The sequence below is a fragment of the Pleurodeles waltl genome, chromosome 11 (genome assembly GCF_031143425.1).
Source record: "Pleurodeles waltl isolate 20211129_DDA chromosome 11, aPleWal1.hap1.20221129, whole genome shotgun sequence".
Classification (NCBI taxonomy): domain Eukaryota; kingdom Metazoa; phylum Chordata; class Amphibia; order Caudata; family Salamandridae; genus Pleurodeles; species Pleurodeles waltl.
Window position 1 is genome coordinate 347,783,285 of NC_090450.1, and position 12,886 is coordinate 347,796,170.

General features: G+C 46.0%; 1 protein-coding gene across 1 annotated transcript in view; it reads right to left on the reverse strand.

The window, feature by feature from the left end:
• Positions 1–12,886, reverse strand: part of ANO7 (anoctamin 7) — a 2,026,240-nt gene that overhangs the window by 1,767,672 nt on the left and 245,682 nt on the right. The window lies entirely within an intron of this gene.

The window sequence follows — 12,886 nt, forward strand, 5'->3', positions numbered from 1 at the left end:
TTGACATTACAGGGTCAAGGCCTTTTGATAGGACTGGACTTCATAAAAAGGAAACAGGATGCCAAATTATCCTTTTTCTGCTTGCTGAAAACTCAGCGTTTGTTCTACCAGACGTCTGTCTCTGAAGTTGTTTGTCGGTACAGGACCGGCCTCAAGCTAGTTTTTAGTATTAGATGTTGGAGGACGCTAGGATTACCATAGTAGACTCCTCACACATACCCCCAGCCCTCAGAGCCCAAGTTTAGTCTGGCTGAAGACTTCGGCCATCTTGAAAATGCCCAAAGTGGGTAAGATTAGCCCCAGGGAATCTTTACCCCATTGGTTAGGGCATCCCAAGGATTCATTCTCACTGACTAGCTCATGCCAGGCATAAATGTGGGACTTTCGAGCACCTACTTTAGAACAAAATTAGACCTGTGAACGAACAGAAGAGGACTGAGCCTAATGTCTGAGGCCTGAGAAGAGTCTAGAGGTCTAGACCTGCTGTACCCAGGACAAAGATGTGGAATCCAAGGCTCGTAATGCTGACCTCCTGTTCAGGTCACAGGGATATGACAAGCTACAAGAGGTCTTTCCTACAATACGCCAGCCCTATCAGTGGCAACTGGACCTGGACTGAACTCTGCCTGATACGCTGTGAGCCTCTAAATACCTCACCTGAGGTCCTATGGTGCTTTCGATGTGTACTCCTGTGGTGGATTGGGACTTGCAGGACTAAAGTCAGAAAGTAAAATCTTTGACCAAGACAAACCTGTTTGGTGTCCCCAACATGGGCTACATCCTGGTCAAGTGCACCTAAATCCTGGTCTAGTATGACCATTAGCCAACACTAACGCTTTGCTTCTTGGTATTATTTTTTTACTTAAAACTTTAAAAATCTTATCTCCTGTTCCCCATATTGGATTTTTGTCATTTTGGTGTTAATTTGTTGATTTATTTTGTTTATTACATTTTACCCTATTTTGCTAATTAGTTTGGGATCTTTATTGTTTTGCATTTCAACTTTATTACTGCTTTAGTACTGCATAAATACTTTACACAATGCCTCTAAGGTAAGTCGGTCTTCTCTGTGCTATAGCGGGTGTTGACCTCAAGTTTTTAGTGACTTTAGTGGTTCACCCTAACACATATTGTGATTATTAATTGAGATGTGTATTTACTCCCTCAAATAATAACCTAGGGCCATATGTACGAACACATTTTCCCATTGACACAGAATGGGAAACACCCTTTGCTACATCTGGCCCCTAATGCCTTACAATTAGCTTCTTGGTGCTACCTATCAGGTTGTATGCTAAAGTTTTCCATAGTGCCCTAAATGCTCCCATTCTGTTTTCCAAATCATTTGGTTGGATTGACATGGTGCACTGAGTTTGAAACCCATTTGCACCGTGGGGGATTTAGAGGAAGGTCTGCTCTCTATATATTCCCTTTCTCTGTATTTGTGAATTCCACGGGGACAATCACAACTAGGCCTGAATTTGAGTCTAGGTCAGGAGAGTCAATGTTGAGTCCCTTCCACCTCCTCTGCAGTTTTACCTTTTGGCGAAGCAAGCTTACATAGTTTTTTGGTTACCACTTATTGTGATCGTTGTATTGAGGATGGATTAGGTAGATCTTTAGTGGTGTACAGTTGTTCAGACTCGCCCCTTTGTATGTGTGTGTGCTGCTCAGAACATTCTGATTGCCTGACAGCTGCACCAAATACAAATGTTTGTCTCCAACCCAAGCAAACCTTCCTGCTGCCCAGTCGGCTGTAATTACTTGACAGTCGTTCAGATTTGTTTGGAAAGTTTATTCCATGCTTGCTGATACAGCTATCAGTTGTCAAGGTTAAGTTCGTAGTGTAGGGGACGACGTAAGGGTAAAAACTGCTAATGTAGTAATTTGAGACTCTCCTTGGCCTCCATTAATACTTTGCCAGTAATAATATTGCCAATTGTATCTCCTTTTATAAGTAGTTTTTGTAATCTCTCAACTGCTATCGCTCTTGTCACTATTTCTTTCACTTTCTCAGTTACAGACAGTCTCAAATTTGCTACACAAAAAACAGAAGCAGAGTTTTTAGTTTTTTTTGCGAGTTTCCCTCTTCACAGTGCACTCTGTTGCCATGTCATTTTGCTTGCAGGGAGGGGGGAAGCAATGCAAGATAGACATGGGAGTTTAGTAAGCACGAATGTGCTCATACTTGTAATCCATCTCAAGTTTTCTGTGCACAGTACCATGAAGAGGTGTATCCACTCAGAGTTCACACAGAAAACACTCCCTTAGCTGTTTCTCTATTTGTACTATTTTTCTAGACACTTTAGTACACCTTGCCCCAACAGAGTAACGATTTCAGTTTCCAAATGAAATTATGATAGTTGGAAAGAACCCATATTCTAACTCTTAACAGGCATAAAGGAGTCCGAGAAAATACCAGAATCCTGGATGTGCTCAATATTACACCCCATTCACATAAAGGGCAGTACAAGTGACCCTAACAACTTTAGAACAATAGACTGCTGATCAGTGATGCCACACTATTTGCCTGTTTGTTATTAAAGGATATAGTGGAATGGGCTGCCAGCTCGAAATCTTACCTCTGCACCAAACATCATTCACTAAAGGATCAAAGACCACAAATAACATTATGACAGTTAACCTCTCGGCACAAAAAGCCGTTAAAAAGGGCACAGCTAAGAATGCTTGCTTTTTGGACAATGTGTCTCATTTGATAGTGTGAATACAGCAAAACTACAGGGGAAATATGACAATGACACCCTATTGTTAGACTGCACACCTATCGGACTACAATGACCTGTCTCTACCAGGATCACGAAATAAACAAACTTAAACTCACCCTCTAAAAAAATAAAGATAGTCCAGTTTGGTAAATTGTAGTTCACGCTTGGTGGATTAGAGGATCTAAGATCACGGTGACAAAAGCCTTCCAGTACTTAGGTGTGTGTCAGGATGAGAAACAAAGCCACAAAATGAAACTAGCAGCCATGCTTCATAGGGCAAGAATTGTGCAGTACAAACTTTGGAAACAATATCACAAATTGCATAGCCCATCTGGTTCCTCAAACTTAGAACTTCTTGAGCAAAACTGATTCTTGAAATAATCTACAGTTCATCAACATTTGGGGCAATATTAAATTTTGAATTTTATAAAATCCTCTCCCTCACAATTTGTACAACCTTTAACCTTCTTCAGAATACTGGAATTTGGATTGACGAAGCTTGGTTCATAGGTAGACCTTCCGTCCGTTTCTGAAATACTGTTATAGGCTGAGATGCTCAGAGGCAGGGTACCTAAAAGAATTATATTTGAAGGGACCTCAATGACCGTGAATATGTGCACACTACCAATGAATTGTAATTTGCACAGAAAATTAAATTCATTGGATTTAAAGGGGGAAAGGCAAACTAATTTACAATATGGTGCTTTCAAGATTAGCGCCAGAAGAGCAGCAATGGCAAACTCGCACAACACAAATATTATTCATCCATTTGTCAAATGGTCCACTACTATTACCAACATACAGCTCACCCACTTCCCAAACCTACGCAGGGATGAGACTAAAATACGAGCATGGAACCAGGGTTTTTAGAATTATGCCCCTTTTATTCTCACTTGTTTCACTGAAATATGGCTTAAATGCTCTAAAGCCTAAGGCCCATATTTATACTTTTTTAGGGCCGCATTTGCGCCGCTTTTTAACCCAAATTACAATTGTATTTTGTAAGTTTGCGCCACGTCTGCGTCAATAAAATGACACAAATGCGGCGCTGAAAAAAGTATAAATATGGGCCTTAAAAACTGCATATGCTGCAGATGATGCAATTTCTGCACCGAGTCAGTAGAGCACGGTATTGGAAGTTGCCCTCACTTGTTAAACTTGCGCCGAAAACGTTTATGTCCCTGCTTTCTTCTACTGGGCACGTGTACAATTCAATCAGCTAATCTATTTTGAAAAAATGTATGGCGGTGGCATTTATGGAACTCAACAAATGTGAGAAGCTGTTGCACTTTGCGAACTGTGAAGAAAGTTATATCTATGATAGTAGACATTAAGCTTCCCTTCAGCCCAAAGGTTTACTCGCTTCAATAAAACCTCAGCCCACGCCTTGCAGGCTTTAAGTCTGCTCAGATTGACTTAAATTGCGTTTTACTTTATCATTCGAAAGTGTACTATTCGAACCATTTAATTAATGACTAGCTTCTCAAATTTGGATTAAATGACTGTCAGATTACTCTTTATGGATTGTATTATTCAAGAAGGTGTCAGCTTTGTTTTAAGATGGCAGTCCTTGCTTTAAGCAATATAATCTATAGAATTAGCCCAGGAGCTGTGATGCTTATGTTGTTAACCTCATAGAATGCACATTAGTATGTGTCGAATTAATGTAAGAGGGGCAATGTTAGATTTGCTGTTTTATGGATCAAATCTGTTTATTAGTTTTCAATTTCCAATTTCAAACATCGCATATGCAATACAACACAATATTGCGAAAAGGCTCAGTAACAGTTTACTTAATGCGAAACAATAGAAAATAAGATTAGTAATTTAATGCAACTACGTTTCCCCACTACTAGCTAGCCATTCAATGATCATACCCTCCCAGGCTCTGATACCCGATGGATCTAATACTATAAACATATCTCCTTACAGGTACAGTCCCTTACAATTAGTTCAAGTTCAAAACCCTCAAATAAACTGGGCATGTCAGCTCTGCGAACTCCTCGGACAGAATACACAAAAATGGTTGCCAAAGATCCCTAAAGTCCCCAGCTCGCTGCTGAGAGGTCAGGCTGAGCTTTTCCATGGCAAGGATAAACCAGAGTCTATGCAGCCACGAGACTGTTGTCGGGATTCGCTCTGTCCCCCATTGAGATAACAACAGCTGAACTGCTGCGTTCAAGGCTAGAGCCATCTGTCGACCCCTCAATGATCTCAGGGGGAAGGTTAGAGAATTGGGAAGGCCCAGCAAAACATATGCAGGAAATCTAGGGATCTGAGTATCAAAAGCCTTGTCCACCATGTCTAGTATGTCCTTCCAATACCTGTGTAGTTTGGGACAATGCCATAGCAAATGCACAAGTGTACCTCCACTCCCACAACCCCTCCAGCAGGGACTAGATTTATTATGATCCCAGGCGTGAATCCTACTTGGGGTATAATACCAGGAGGAGGCCACTTTATAGGCTGTCTCTGTACCTGCTGAGTGGTAAGCTGTGTGATGTGCCCTATAGAAGACACTCTCCCACTCATCTTCCGATAACTCTCTCTCGAGTTCCTTCTCCCATCTCAGTTGCCCCTTAGTCTTGGTCGGGCGAACCGCCCCCGTAAAAGGACATAAAGCTCGGAAACCACGCGCTTGTCATCCTTTTTTATTAGAGTCCATTTTTCAAACGGTGTTAACGGTCTATCTATTAATAACCTGTTGGCCGGTAGCCGGGCCCAGTGTCTTATTTGATAGTACATCATCCTGTGAGCTTCGGTTAGGCCATATAGCTCCCTCATCCGGTCAAAAGGGAGATATATACAATCCCTGTGCCCTGTGACGGCGCCTAAGCCAGGGTTCCTTCCATATATGAGAGCCCGCCACTGGTTGGTCCATAAAACACCAATGCTTCTCGGAGGACGGACGGCTCCATTCCAAGAGGAAACGTAGCTGAGCGGCTTGGAAGTATCGAAGGAGACACGGGACTGCCAGTCCCCCCTCCCTCTTGGGGCAATACAGGATCTGCCGCGATAACCGCGCCGTCTTCCCTTCCCATATAAATCTTAGCACTGCTGTTTGGAGGGTCGCTATCGTCCGTGGCGGAGGCTCTAACGGGAGTGCCTGAAACAGATATAGTATGCGTGGTAGAATGGTCATCTTCACTGCAGCGACCCTACCCAACCAAGACAATTTAAGTTTCCCCCACGCCTCTAAGTCTCAATGGACCTCCCGAGTCAGTTTCCCATAATTCACTGTCACTGTGCGGGAGACTGTGGATCCCAACTCGATCCCCAAATATGGGAGCCCCGTGGAGGACCATGTGAAGCGGAATCGGGCCTTCAGGTTCGGTTCCTGTTCCGCACTAATAAACTTGCCCATGGCCTGCGATTTAAGCCCCGAGACCCGCCCAAATTCCTCTAGGGCACCCATTAGGATCCACAAGCCCCGGCATATAGTAGTTAAGACGATGTGCCAAGATGCCAGTAAATAATTTAGCATCAGTATTCAGAAGGGAGATCGGCCTATACGAGGCACATTCCTCAGGATCTTTTCCCGGTTTCGGGATAACCACAATGGTCGCGTCTAACATACTAGTTGTAAGAGCGCCCGTTTGACGAAAGGAGTTAAAAAGTCGCACCAAAACGGGAACGAGTTCCCCACAAAAGGATTTATAAAAAAGGGCTGAGAATCCATCAGGACCAGGTGACTTTTCGGTCTGCAGCCAAGCGATCGCTGAAATAACCTCTTCCGCCCTTATAGGTAAATCTAGTGCGGTTGCCTCTTTCAAAGACAAGGGAGTGATTTCTATATCCTCTAAGAAGGATTCTGGGGTTAAGGTACCGGGCTCTTCAGCCCTGTATAGATTCCGATAGAATTCCGCGAAAGCCTGTGCTATTTGGTCACTCGTGTGTGCTTCTGTTCCAGAAGGGGAGCGCACCATTTTTATCATTGATGCTGCTCGCTGCGCTCTCAACCTATGTGACAGCAACTTCCCGCACTTATTGCTTCCTACATAGTACTTATGTTTGAGGTGGGCTACCGGGTACTCTGCCCTGTCCCAATCCAATCTACTCAGCTGTTTTCGCACCTTCTTGAGCTCTCGCCATATTCTAGGAGCACCAGTGCGTTTATGTGAGCGCTCTAACACCCTTACTCGCTGTTCTAGGTCCCTCTAAGTCTACTCCTTGCCTTATTATCCCTAGAAGAAAGGGACATCCCTTCACCTCTCATCACAGCCTTCAGTGCCTCCCACAGTGTTGCAATGCTTACTATCCCATCGTCATTAAAACTAAGGTAGTCTGTTATTGCCCCTCGAATCGCCTCTACTGTCTCAGCGTTCTGAAGCATTGAATCCCTAAATCGCCATCCCGATGTACCAACCCTCTCCTTGTCCGTGTGGATCTCGACTGTAATTGGGGCATGATCTGAGAGGGCCCGCGGCTCAATCTCTGCATCTATAACCCCAGAGAGAAGCTCCTGTGATGCCAGAAAGAGGTCCAACCTAGCGTATGTTTTGGTTGCTGAAGAGTAAAAGGAGTAGTCCCTCAACGAGGGGTGCACACTTTTCCAGACATCCTCTAGGCCACACTCGCTAAGCCATTGCCGCCCTGCATCCGACAGAGACCCCGTCTGCCCGTACCGCTGGCCTGAGCGATCCAAGACCCCGTCCATCACCAAATTAAAATCGCCCCCCAGCAAAACAGCACCATCAGGGGATTGGAGCAGCGGGGTCAAAGACTGTCTCAGGAAGAGTTCTTGTTGGGAATTAGGTGCATAAAGGGAAGCGATGGTGAAGGAAAAACCTCCCAGTCTAAGTCTCATGGCCAAAAGCCTCCCTGGGATCTCATGCAGTTTTGATATCACTTCCCCCGGAAATGAACGTGATAGAAGTATCGCCACCCCTGCATGCTTTGGTGGTAACGAGGACCAGAACTGCCTGGGGAACCACTTAGAGCGCATACGGTAGGTATCTTTAAAGACAAGGTGCGTTTTCTGCAAGAGACATATATGACTCCCCGATCTGTCTAGAGCCGACAAGATGGCAAGCCTCTTAGTAGGGTTATTGAGCCCCCTCACATTTAAACTTAAACATTTAATGATCATAGCCTATACTGAGGGGAGCCAACAGAGAAGGCAGGGGCACAGCAGAGGACTACCCCCAACATTAACATCTAGACCACCTAGGGCAATCAGGCCTGATAGCATTTCCCTAAAAAGCCAGCATCGCAGGGAAACACAACAACAAACAAATGATAAGCACAACAGGTGCATAGAACACAGAAGTCCTCGATTGTCGACAATCGCGAGGTGCAGTTTCCACGGGGCAGTATATCCAACCAGATCGAGTGATCAGGTCCACAGCCCCCGCCGCCCGACCCTCTTCAACAGTCAATATATTGTTAGCGATGCGGCCAGTAGCAATCCCGGTCGCCCCCGGGAGACCAAACTAGGTCGAGGTTCCGGCGGCCACATTGTTCAAAGCGGCCTCTTTCTCCAACCTCAACTCCGAGGCCGTTGGGCGCTGCAGCTTCCTTTTCTTCTCTTTTCTCCGCCAACGAGGAGAGCCCCGCCCCGGCAAAGCCGCTCCCTCGCTCGACTCACGGCCAATGATCTCCAGACCCAGGACGCGGCTAGCCTCCAAGACGGTTTTCACCTGCCGGATCTGCTCCTCCCCGCGGAAAACCAGTCGGAACGGGTGACCCCAGGAATATGACACATTGTGTGCTCGCAAATGATCCGTGATCAGTCTAAACTCTCTCCGCCTCTGCAAGGTCCGCACCGACAGATCATGAAATAGCTGGAGTTCATGCCCACGAAAGTGCACACTCTGGAGATTGCGGGCCCGCTGTATAATCTTTTCGTTAAGGACAAAATTGTGGCTACAGGCTAAAATGTCAGGGGGGCGGTCTCCAGGGCCTCCAGCGCACCCAACTCGATGTACCCGGTCCAGGACCACCTCCCGTGTCTCGTCTGCGCCAAGCAAGGAGCGAAACAGGTCCACCACGTAGCCCACGATGTCCTCCTTTTCAATACCGACCGGGGCCCCTCTAATGCGAATATTTTGACGCCTTGAGCGGTTTTCCAAGTCTTCAACCGCCATCTGGAGGAGGTCCTGCTGCTCTCGGAGACGGACCACCTCCTGCTGTAGGCCCGCAACCTCTTCACCGCGCGGGATCTCATTATCCTCTAGCTGCGAAACAAGTTCACCCAAGGAGGAGACCTCTCCTCGCAACTCCTTCAGCTCCTGTGAGATGTCCCTAAGCAGCTCTTGAATGTCTCCCCGAAGCGACTCAAACAAGGAGGTCAGAAAGCCCTTCGTGATAGGAGAGGTCTCCCCTGGATCTGTCTCCCCGCGACTCTCCAGGGCCCTCGTCTCAGGTGAATCCTCTGCCGCCGTGCCGGATGTCGGGTGCGTCCCTGCCAGCATTTCCCTCACCGAGCGCTCGCGCTTAGGCTTTGACGCCTGCATGGTATGCCGGCCTGGTCACTCACGCTGGTTCTCTGCCTCAGGGAATCCAGGGTTTCTGTCCGGGGCCGATCAGCTTGGGCCCCCCTGGCCGGGACCGCGCCCAGGTCCAACATCCAGCGGCCTCCTCCGCGACAGTCCACTCTTGGCGCCCCTTCCTCAGAGTTGCGGGGCCACGATCATCAGAAGATCAAATAATGGGGTGAGGCCAGACCCCTAGGCCCCTACCTTCTGCTGGGGGCCCGCACTTCCAACGGCCCACTCCAAGGCACCAAAGTGAGGAGGTCTTGCCTGTCCCCCCCAATCGGCCGCACACGAGGGAGCACCTTCTCCCCCAGGTGCCCAGGTCAGCAGGCGCCGGGTCCACGCAGGCCAATCAAACTGTTATGGGGCCAAGGGTAAACCACCAGGCCCTCAGACCCTCGGCGCCCGGCCTGGAGGAGCCGCCGGGCAGAGGCCTGTCCCGCGGCCCAAGCCGCCTCCTGCGCTGCTCCGCGGCCCCGCCCCAACCTCGGGCCGAGGCCAGCTCCCCTCGTGGGAGTGGCACACACTGGTCCCGGCCGCCGCCAAGCAAAGCAAACACCTGGGGGCACCTCACAGTACGGGGGGAGCCTCCAGGCTTCCCCCCCCACGGGCCGCAAGGCACTGTGCTGGATCGAGGCGGCGGAGCGCTAGCGGACACGTCCTAGCGCTCCGCCATCTTGGACACGCCCCAGATCTGCTGTTTTAAAATAATATTTGTCATGATTTTTAATAACAGTACAAATAAAGTCTTATTCTTTCATTCTGTTTTCACTCTTTGGGTGCAAAACCGATGTGGCATGTGCCACAAAAAATGCAGACTACACATCTTTCAACTTGTGTTGGGTCTAACTAGCTCACTGTACCCTAAAGTAAGCAGGTGGGGGGATTGAGAGTTGGCCAGTGCATGTTACCAGCTCTCTTTTAGAGTAGTCTGCAGGTAAACATAAAGTTATTGGTGTCGGGTGCCAAGGCTGGGGCCATCTCGTATGACTGCTGGACTTCTGATGTTGGAAAGGAACCTGGTTATTTTGCTTAGTATCTCAAGCTGATATATGAAAACATGTAAGCTCCGTCCAAATTACAGGTGGGGTGGAACAACAGATTGTTGGATTCAGGCCCAATATGTGAGGAAGTGCACTCAGTGCTTATATGGCGTTCAGCATGCTGGTCGCCTTTGTGCTCCCCATCCTCCATTTGACTTTCTCCACCATACTTCTAGTGCTCTAGGAATTGTAGAGGGTGGGGAAGTACAAGAAAGCATTGAATTCTTTTAATTTAATTCAATTAGCCTTGAAGCAGTGACTTGGTTAAGGGCAGCCTTGGTAATCTTGTCTATCAAGAATTGATGAAGCTGAGCAATCATAAGGTAGATCAAAGTCAGGAATAAGATGGCCAAATAAATATTTTTCCTATTTCAAGACCATCTTTTTCTGACTTTTTGTCACTTTAAGTCATCTTTGAGATGAGCTCAAAGTGTATGGAAAACTAGAGGATGGTGTGATCAGAATGCCTAGAAGGCACTGCTTCTAAATGATCACCATGTGGTTGGCCAGGTCTTTACATTCTGAGACAAGTTGCCCTGAGATATATTTAGAGGACTGGTTAAAAACGGGGCTAGTAAAACAAGTAACAAGTAAGATTCCAAGGATTTGAGGCTCCTGTTTAACAACTCTTTACACTGAGTGGCGTTACTGTAGGAGAAAGCAACCAGCTCTCCCTTAAAGTTTGTTCTGTTTTGCATGAAAATACTAATGTCTCATGGAAAGATAGTCAGGTTTCTGTTACAGAGACAGGAAGTGTATAGGATAGTTGTGATAATTATGTGGGGGAAACATCCTGAACAACTAGGTCTATACCACTATTTGCCTGAACCACTACTGCTAAACAACTAAAAAGTCTCTACAACTAAGTACTGAACAACTACTGTCTAAACAACAATCGTGCCTAAATAACAATTGCCTGAACAACTAATTTTAAGGTAAGGTTTTCTTTTTGGTCTTTATGGTTTATTAGTTGTTTAGAATATATATATATATATATGTATATATATATATATATATATATATATATATATATATATATATATATTAGTTGTTCAGGCAGTTGTTATTCAGGCACAATTGTTGTTTAGACAGTAGTTGTTCAGTACCTAGTTGTAGAGACTTTTTAGTTGTTTAGCAGTAGTGGTTTAGGCTATAGTTGTTTAGGACTTAGTTGTTCTGTCACATATTCAGGTACATCATCTCAGCATACCCCTTGCAGAAACTCTGAAACCTTAAAAGTTTTGTTAGATGTCGACTAACTGGATGAGCCGCAGTTGGTTAAGGTGGGTGTCAATATCCCAATTAGAGACAAGTTAGATAACTCTTTACTTGTCTGGCCCTCTTGAAGGTCGAGTGTGGGGGGTTAAACCAAATTGCCAAGAGAACACCCAGGAGTGCTTGGTAACAAAAGAGAGATTTCCAGGTTGTAATTCTGAGAAGGGTGTGGGAATGGGAGTGTACAATGGAGACCTAATTAAGTTACTGTCATGGTACATGGCGGGTATAAGAGCAAAGTTGATTGATCCTAAATGGTGTAATTTTATAGATCAGCATCATATAATATTGTTACAAGAGACTTGGGCAACATATTCAGTACCCTGAGGTGGGTGCCTGGCCTTTAATGTACACTCAGCACCTTCATCCTCAGTATGCGCCTCAGGTGGCCTGACAATTTGGCTCAAGCAGGACGTATTTCCAGCGGTTAAGGCAATTCCCTGCAAGACCAAGGATGTATTGGCTGTCAAACTTCAGATTTACAGTGATACAGAGACTAAGTATATAGCTATTGTGAACATCTACATCACACCTGCCCCTACAAATGCACAATTAGCTATAGTGGAGCCTATAGCGGATATGCTGACCCACTTGCATTGGGTTACCTGGGTAATTATGACAGAGGACTGTATTACTCACAACCGACATGATGTGGGATGTTTACCGCTGACATGCCTCCAAGAAGGACCATTGGGCAGATCCGGACAGGTTCAGGTTGAGGAGGTCCAAGGGGGCTGCAGCCCAATTAGAGCACTTAGTCATTAGTCAGGGGTTAAGGCTGGTGAATGGGAACTCAAGGTCGGGTTCCCCAGCCTTATCCACGTTTAAGAGAGGCTCTTTGACTAGTCACCCTGACTATATTTTTGTCGACAAATGCTCTGGCCCTCTCTTTTAGCTATGACTGTGGTTCTGAGAGCTGACAGTGACTATCAAGCAATATTCTCTGTCTTTGCAGTTGCCCATTTAAAAGCAGCACTATGACTCCATGGATAAAGATTTGCAATATAAAGGTAACAAACAATAGGAGGAGTATAAAATGGATAGCGGTGGCAAATGACGCAAAGGTCCAAGCCTCAATTTACAACATGGTTATAGAGTTTGGCTCAAGTACATCTTGGAACCCTCAAATGGCACATTTTGTTTTTGAATGGAACAAATGAGATCTCTCTTTACAGTAGTAAGGTAAAGAGGGTCTGGCACTAGCAAAATGCAGAGGTGGTTTAAAAGAAATTGTCATTTTGCCAAATCTTTGCTGTTAGTTGCTATAAAAAATGGGAACATGTTAGAAATAAGAGCAGCAACGGGCAATGTTAAGAGATGCCAAAAGACATTGGGAGGCTGAGCAATGGGTAAGTTTAACTGATGC